Genomic DNA, 7,681 nt, shown 5'->3' on the forward strand with positions numbered 1-7,681 from the left:
AAACAGACAGATCAGATGGACAAGATTAGCTCTACCGATCTTCCTGCAGCCAGAATTACCAACCCAGGAGCCCTCTAATTTGCCAGAAGTTCATACTGTGGCTCCACACTAATCCAGCTGATGCTGCAACTACATCCATCATGTCACCTGTTGAAGAATTTCACTTTTTTCTGGGTTTAATGTCTATTCTCTCATATGGAGGTAAATGTGCATTATATATGCCTCAGTAAAGTTTATTTTCTCTTTTAGAAAAAATAAACAAAACTTCTTACTAATAAGTTATTAAGAACTTAAATTATGTTTCAAGTTGATGAGTTGAAGTACAGTGAATCACTAGTACAGGATATTGCTTAATACAGAAAGACTGGAAGTAAAACATAAATATTGGTATGTAAGTGCATTATACCCAAAGAAGTTATAACCACTCTCAGGGACTGAAAAACTGTCTTTCTGACACCACAGGAACTACAACCTCACCTGCTTCCAGCACATATCCAAAACATAGCTCCATACTAGCTACTATGAAGAAAACTAACTCTATCCCAGCCAAGACTAGCACACAGGGAAGCCAACAAAGAGTTTAATTACAGATATAGGCTGTTGCAAGAGTTCAATAATTTAAATCTGCTATGTTCAAACAACTATTTTCTGTAAGGGAAAACAATTTCTTCTTAACCTGTTAAGCTGGTAACATGGCAGGTAATTTGTTTGACATATGGTTTTGCAAATGTGTTTTCTTCCTTGCAAGATTTATCAATATGCTGCTACAGATTTCCAGGTTTTTTTCTTCCAGAATCCAACACCTACTCTAGCTCATAGCTTGAAATGATAGTGCACTGAACGCTGCTTTCTCTATACTTTTTCCAGCTGAAACACATTTCAAAGTCTAAAGCTACTAAGCAGGGATGTGGAGGGAGCCCATGTTTTCCAGTTCTTACTGCTGCAAAGTGCAGCTATGATGGACACACCAGTACATTAAAGTTGGAGAAAAACAGTTTACCCTGCCTGGGGGTTTCTCCACCTCACTCCTGGAGGTTGCTGACCTCACATTGCAAACAGCCAGATGACACACACTGAATCACTGCAGTGGGGGTCATGGTGTCCGAAGGCAACCTGAAATGGCCAGTGTACATTAAAATACTGTTTTCTAAACTGTAGCAGCTCAAGAGTCGCTTTCCATGTTGCTGAGTTGTGCTTGTCCATGGCAGGACAGACAGTGGCCACTAGTTACAGCTTTGGGCTGCCTGTTTTGTGAGTCACCTTCCTATCTCTGAGAGTGGCTGGTTTTGTCTTCCAAGATTAGCAGCTTTGATATTTAGCCCTGCTCCTTTCAGCAGTGTGGGGAGACGGGTGCTCTTTTCTGGCCAGACCTTTTCACATGCTTTGAACTGTGCTCCAGGCAAAAGAGAAGGTTTTAGCAGTCCTTGAGAGTCATCTATCCAATTCTATCCATCCAGATTTTCTGAAAAACACTAATATTCACTGCTTACCATCTGTGGATCCCAACCTGGTTTAGATCTAGTAAGAATTTTTAGCATATTTTTTGTGTTCTTGACTTGTGCCTTTGCCTGTATTCTGAGGTTTGCTTTATTTTTTGCTGAGTGAATAACTGCAAGAAAAGTGTGTGGACAATCCACTATTTTTTTTTATTAGCAATGTTCTGTGTCTTATGTTTTTTACAGTACACTCATTCCAGAAATTAATTGTCTCTGCATATTTTCATACACTGAGATCTTTATCTGTGCTTGAAGCACCTAGGCCACACCAAAAAAAATTGAAAAAACTTTATTATACAAATTTACCATATAATTCGATATTTTTTAAACAGCAACAAAAAAGGACTGACTATATTTGGCTCAGTTGCACAAGCTTTGAAATTTGCAGTGAAATGATTGATTTGAATGCCTGTATACGTGCATGGGCAAAATGGGAAAGGTAAGTCAATGTAATTGCTCATACATTACGTGATTTAGGTCAGTACTTAAACTCCTAGTATTTGCTTAGAATTACATGTCTGCCACAAGGCCCACTGCTTAGGCTGGTAAATAACAGCCTCATCAGAAAGTCGTGTGCAGGGAGTGGTTTTTTCAGAGAAATATTCAAGTTGATCCCATCCTTTCCATCTTTGGTCAGATTATTCTACTGATGCATCTAGTTCAGCATTGGGGGTTTTTTCAGACAAGAAGTATCTGCTAGGTGTAGATGCCTCCCTTCTTACATACTGCCAGGCATCCTGTTTTGCACATAGCAATTACCTGAACTTTGCTTCTCTTGTGGTGACTGCAAATTTGGATTCCTGCTGTTCATTATAAAAACATTTTATATATTCTGCCCATCTTTACAGGACAGCTTTATATTCATAGCATCTTCATGCATTTTTAATTATTATACCATGAATATATTTTCTTGCCTCTTTTAATGTCTCAAGCTTTCAGGATATGATGCCTTTTTCTAACTTTCTCTAGTTGTATGTTTCTGTGTTTCATCAGATCTTAATTTCACCTATTCCCTTTGAATTTTTTTCAGATTTTCGGTATTACTCATGCAATATTGATATTCCTTTTTCTATTTTTGCATTTCCTCTTTTCATATGCTGATCCATGACATATTCAATAATTCACAGTTGCTTACTAAAAAAATCTTTTCATCCCTAATGCAAACACAAACACATGCCCAGCTGAGGGATGTGAGAGCTGTGTACATAAAGCTCTTGAAGGAGCTTCTTTTTGCTAACATTGCAGCTCTGTTTTCCCATCACCACCCTGATCTCTCTTTCTGTTCATCTTTTTTAATGCAGCCTTTTTCTCCTTTGGCAGTTTTCTCCTCTCAAACTATTTCTTGCAACTAACCGCCAGTGCTGAGGAAGAGCCATCCCTGCAGCAAGACACAGTCCTCCGTGCTCTCAAATTTCTTCAGCTACTAAAGAAAAGGTAAAGCTCTCCTTTAAACAAGGTGCCCACAGAAGAGACACAAACCCAAATATCCAAACACACAGGCTGAGTGAGGCCTTTCCCTGAGGCTGCACAGGCGGAAGCAGGAGGGATCCAACCCTTGTCTCTCTAAAGACTGAAGGATAAACTCGGCTGCAGTTGTTGGCATCATCAGGAGACTCTTCTCGCTGGCACTAGTGGAAATAATTGTAAAGCCCTGTCTTAGTGCGTGGGAGGCTGCAGGTAATTTTAGTGATGGTGAAAAGTGCCAGACTTATCAGACATAGAAGATGTTGCTCTAGATTTTACTTGTGTAGCGCTTTATGTCTACTCTAACGGGGTGTAAAACAACATTGCTGGTTTGACTAGGGAGTTCTGATTTAATAGTTGTTAGAACACTTGTTTTGCAGCACTAATGACTAGGTAAAGATTTCTTTTCACAGAACAGGAGCTGTATATGCAGAAGGATTAACAGCTTCATTTTGCTGGTGTCTGCCTATTCTGCTGTGGAGTCAGCACTTCCATGTATGCAAAATTATTCAATATATTTTTGGTACCGCAACTAAGAAAATTAATAAGCTTTCTTATACATCAAATCAAGGAAGCCATTAATTTGTTATTGGAGGGCACAAACTCAGCTCTGAACAGTCCTGTACTGTACTGTGTCAGACACAAATAGATGGTTTTTAGTGTTTGTGGACTCTGGAAATGCTTGGGAAAAAATGTTTATTGTGTTGTCTTACTAATCAGAGACATGACAGTTATTTGAAACGTAATTTATTTCTAGGATTGCTCCACCATATTTTGATAATTGTAGTGAAATCCTAAAACTAATACATGAAATGCAGTATATTTTTGTATCATTGAACTCTGTGGACTTTATTGAAGGGCAGAAGAACATACTGGTTCCTGCACTCTAGCTTCCACTGTTCAAACCACAGTATCTAGACATTGGCTTTCTTTGGAACTGTCAGTCAAAGCTTTTCTGATGTGAAATATAAGACATATCAGAGCTATCAGTTTCATCAGCTCTAGTATGTTGGTGGTCATTTTCAGTAAAGGTCTGTCCAAGAAAAAGCCTTCAGTCCAATATCCTTGACTTTTAAGAGAGCTTGACAATAATACAACATTTCCAGCTGAGCTTTAGCATCTACAGTGGAGCAGAATGGATCCATCACGAGCCTGATTGCCTTCACACTGCAGGAAAATTTGGCTCACTGTCACCACATCATGAGGCTCAGGCTCATGTTCATATCTGAATATCTACTCTGAGGATTACACTGCCTACCAAGGAGTAATTAACACATCCAGGCAGTCCTGCCCTGCCTGGGGACAGATGTTCCTCTGGACTCCAGAGCTTTGTTCCAGGAGCTGCCTAATCCCATCTATGCTTCCAACTTCACCACTGCAGACATTCTCAGCTGTCATTTTATAGAAGCAGTGATGAAAGAGACCTGGTAAGGCACAGCTGTCCTTGAGAAAACGTAGCAAAACCCCTCCCTGCCCCAAACCCCAATTTATTATCTCAAGTATCTCCTTTTTCTCCTGCAATCCAGAGAACAACAGCGATCCCTGAGGCTGATAGGATTGGCTTTCTTCTTCTTCTTGACATCTGTCTCTCTGGTCAAAGTCTTCTGCCAAAAGCAACATGGACACAGATTTTGGACCGTCTCCCCTACCTGCCTGCTCTTGCCTCTCCCTAGCAGTGCAATGATTTCCCATCTGACCATGTCAACATCTGTAATCAAGTGGGCTGAATAGGAAGAGGAGCTGCAACTCCACTTTGTGACCTGCAGCTTCCATTCCATAGATCACTACCCGAAAGAGGGACCTGTGTAGAAGAGTTAGTTTCTTTAGTATTATTTTGCAATGTTGGATGTGTCTAGCAGAGGCATGGGAAGTCCATGAAACTGAGAGAGCAAGCAACAGAAGAATATAGAAATGTATGGCCCCAAGAAAAAGCCTCACGAATAGACTTGAGTGAGCCTGAAATAGGATTTAGGTCTGAAAAACTGCTGTTACTTAAGATCTACCTTATACTAATGGAAAACAAGGCTTTGATTATAAATAAACAGGACTGTGCCACAGACACACCTGATTTCATCACCAGTTTCTCATCAGACTGTAAAATAACCCACAGCACTGAACTTGACTGTTCATGTCAACCAGAAGAGTCCAGCATGTTTAAAAGATAGAGAACTGTGCAAATAGTAAAGATCCGTAGCAGTTACCTGAATTCAGGCAGTTTTAGTAACTACTTCACTCAGCCTGGTTTTGGATCCAAGCAGAGCTGGCAAAAGAGAAAAAACCTCAGCTCTGGAAGCCAGGGGCAAAGAAACAATGTGGGGAACAAAATGAAAGTTACCTCGCGAATGGCAAGTTTCAGCTTGCTTCTAACTGCAGTAATAAGAAAGCAAAGTGATTCACTCTGGCAAAGTTTTCCAGCTTGAGGAGCTTGAAATAATACGACCGCCCACCACAACTGCTGCTTGTGAGAGAGCTCAGGGAGGGGGGGCAGGAGCAGCCTGAGAGTACCAGGGAGATACGGGAAGGTGGAAATGGAAAGTTCATTTTCAGTAAAGTAGAGATAGATGTTGGCCTACTGGGGACGAGGGCAGAGAGGCAGTAGCAATAGCATTGCAGTCTCATAAAAATAAAATTGAGTAACAATGGTTTGTTCTGTGAAAGAAAAGCTGTTCTGCTCTTTCACAGAGGTTGGGAGACAGATGTTTGTGTGTGCCACGTAGCACTGCTCCTTGGGGGAACTGCCTGGACATGGTATAAAGTCTTCATTTTGTCAACTGTTGAGAGAGGGTATATTTTAGGGGTGGCTAAGATGGGTGAAGTGACCTACCTGTGGCAGGCTAGTCAGAGAATGAAAAAGAAACCAAAACAAAACCAATATTGATTTTTGGACTGAAAGTGGTTAACATTTATCTAGATGTTCAAACTGATATCAGACTGCAGCTTATAAAAAGTTGGCCAATCATAGCAAGATTTTCCAACAAACCTGTTAACATTTTTCAAGTATAGACATGCTGACACAACTTAAAAGAAAGCTACAGAATTGCAGGTCTCATTACTGTCACTTAAATAAAACCTCCAAGACAATTAATGATGTGTTTTTTACTTTTAACTTTATCAAAATGTACGCAATAGACAATAAATTTTATTTTCTCAACCTATATTTAGGTGGGCATGCTAAATTTTTTTTTTATTAGTCTTTGCAAATCACTTGTCACCAAAATTGTACTTTGTCCCCAGGCATTTTCCTCATTTCTTTCTATTCTGTAATTCAATGACCACAAAATTACACAAGCTTAACTACCGAAAGATTAATTTTATGTTGTAACAGTTTCATCTTGCTGGGGCGTTTCTCTTTGTGGACCATCTGCACTTGATAGCTTGATACCCACAGTTCGTTTACCTTTCTTAAGGGTAACTTACATTTAGTGGTTTCAATCCTTTTCAGTGAGTAGACCCTAAACAACTATCAGTGGGTCTTCTCATGCTTCCATAAAAATTTGAAGCCTATTGACAGTAAGTGGGGGGTTTTTATTACCTGCTGCTTCTTAGTGGTAGCACCTCAGAGGTCCACGGACCACAAACCTAAAGCTGCTGAAAGCCTCTCTAACTTGCACAGACTTACTCCACCTGTTCTGCAAAGGAGCCTGACTTTAACCTTGTTATTAATGAACAACACCAAAGTTGTGGGCAATGTATGAACTGCAGGTACACACTGCATGGGACACGTGAAATGTATTGTCTGTGTGAAATATGAACTTTAATATGGCTCTTGTACAACAGAGATGTGAAGAAATGCCAAGGTCTGTGCTGTATCCAAAACTCATATTTCTAGTTCCTTCCTTCCAGTACATCTATAGGAACATCTGCCCATATTTGGGCCTGAGAGTTCATTGAGAATCATTTTACAGCCTGGGTGTATGAAACTTCACCACAGCAGGGTAGAACAAGCTCATGGATCAGAATGAACTGAATCCAGGGAAAACTGAGTGAGCAGCCTCACCAAAAAAAAAAAAAAAAAGGTTTGAAAAACTCATGCTTTGAAAGGTCCTGGTCACTGGCATGGAGGTTTTTTTCTCCTCTGGTGCTGTTCCTCCCTGATTTGTTTTTATAAGTTTAGGCAGCTCTGCTGGTACAGCTGCCGGCAGAGTCCTGCCAGAGGAGCCATAATTTCTTAATAGCCTCTACCAGTGAGCTGTCGTGTTAACAAAACAGAAGATGAGAAAATGTAGTTGTAGAGCAGGCATATGTAACCCCAGGCTAAAGAGGCAGCCGCTCGTAGCAACTTCTCTAACGTGGCCCCAGAGGAAACCTGGAACCAGTGTACTCAAGAGCAGGTGGGATGTGACCCTCCCTTCTAAAACCACCAAGTTTCTGTCCACCTACTTAGACATGTAAAACCTCGATCAAGCTTCAGCTGTGCACTGAGGCCAGCCAACGCAGGCAAACAAACCCAGGAGTTTTCGTGTGTCCCATTCACTTCGTAAGAGGGGCCCCAGCAGTAACACATTGACAAACCAAGCCATCAGCTATTCAAGATGATCAAGAGCAGTGACATTTCCACATTTTCAGACTCTCAACAAACATAGCTAATTAAGTCTTGCATCATCTCTGCAGTTAAACACAAGTGAGTATTCATCTCCCCCTTTGACAGAGGAGGAAGCTGAAGTCTGTGGGGTATTTAGGGCCACAAAGCGAGTCACTGGCAGAACTAGAGATATATTTTA

Source organism: Corapipo altera, unplaced genomic scaffold (genome assembly GCF_003945725.1).
Source record: "Corapipo altera isolate COAL_440 unplaced genomic scaffold, ASM394572v1 47, whole genome shotgun sequence".
Taxonomy (NCBI): domain Eukaryota; kingdom Metazoa; phylum Chordata; class Aves; order Passeriformes; family Pipridae; genus Corapipo; species Corapipo altera.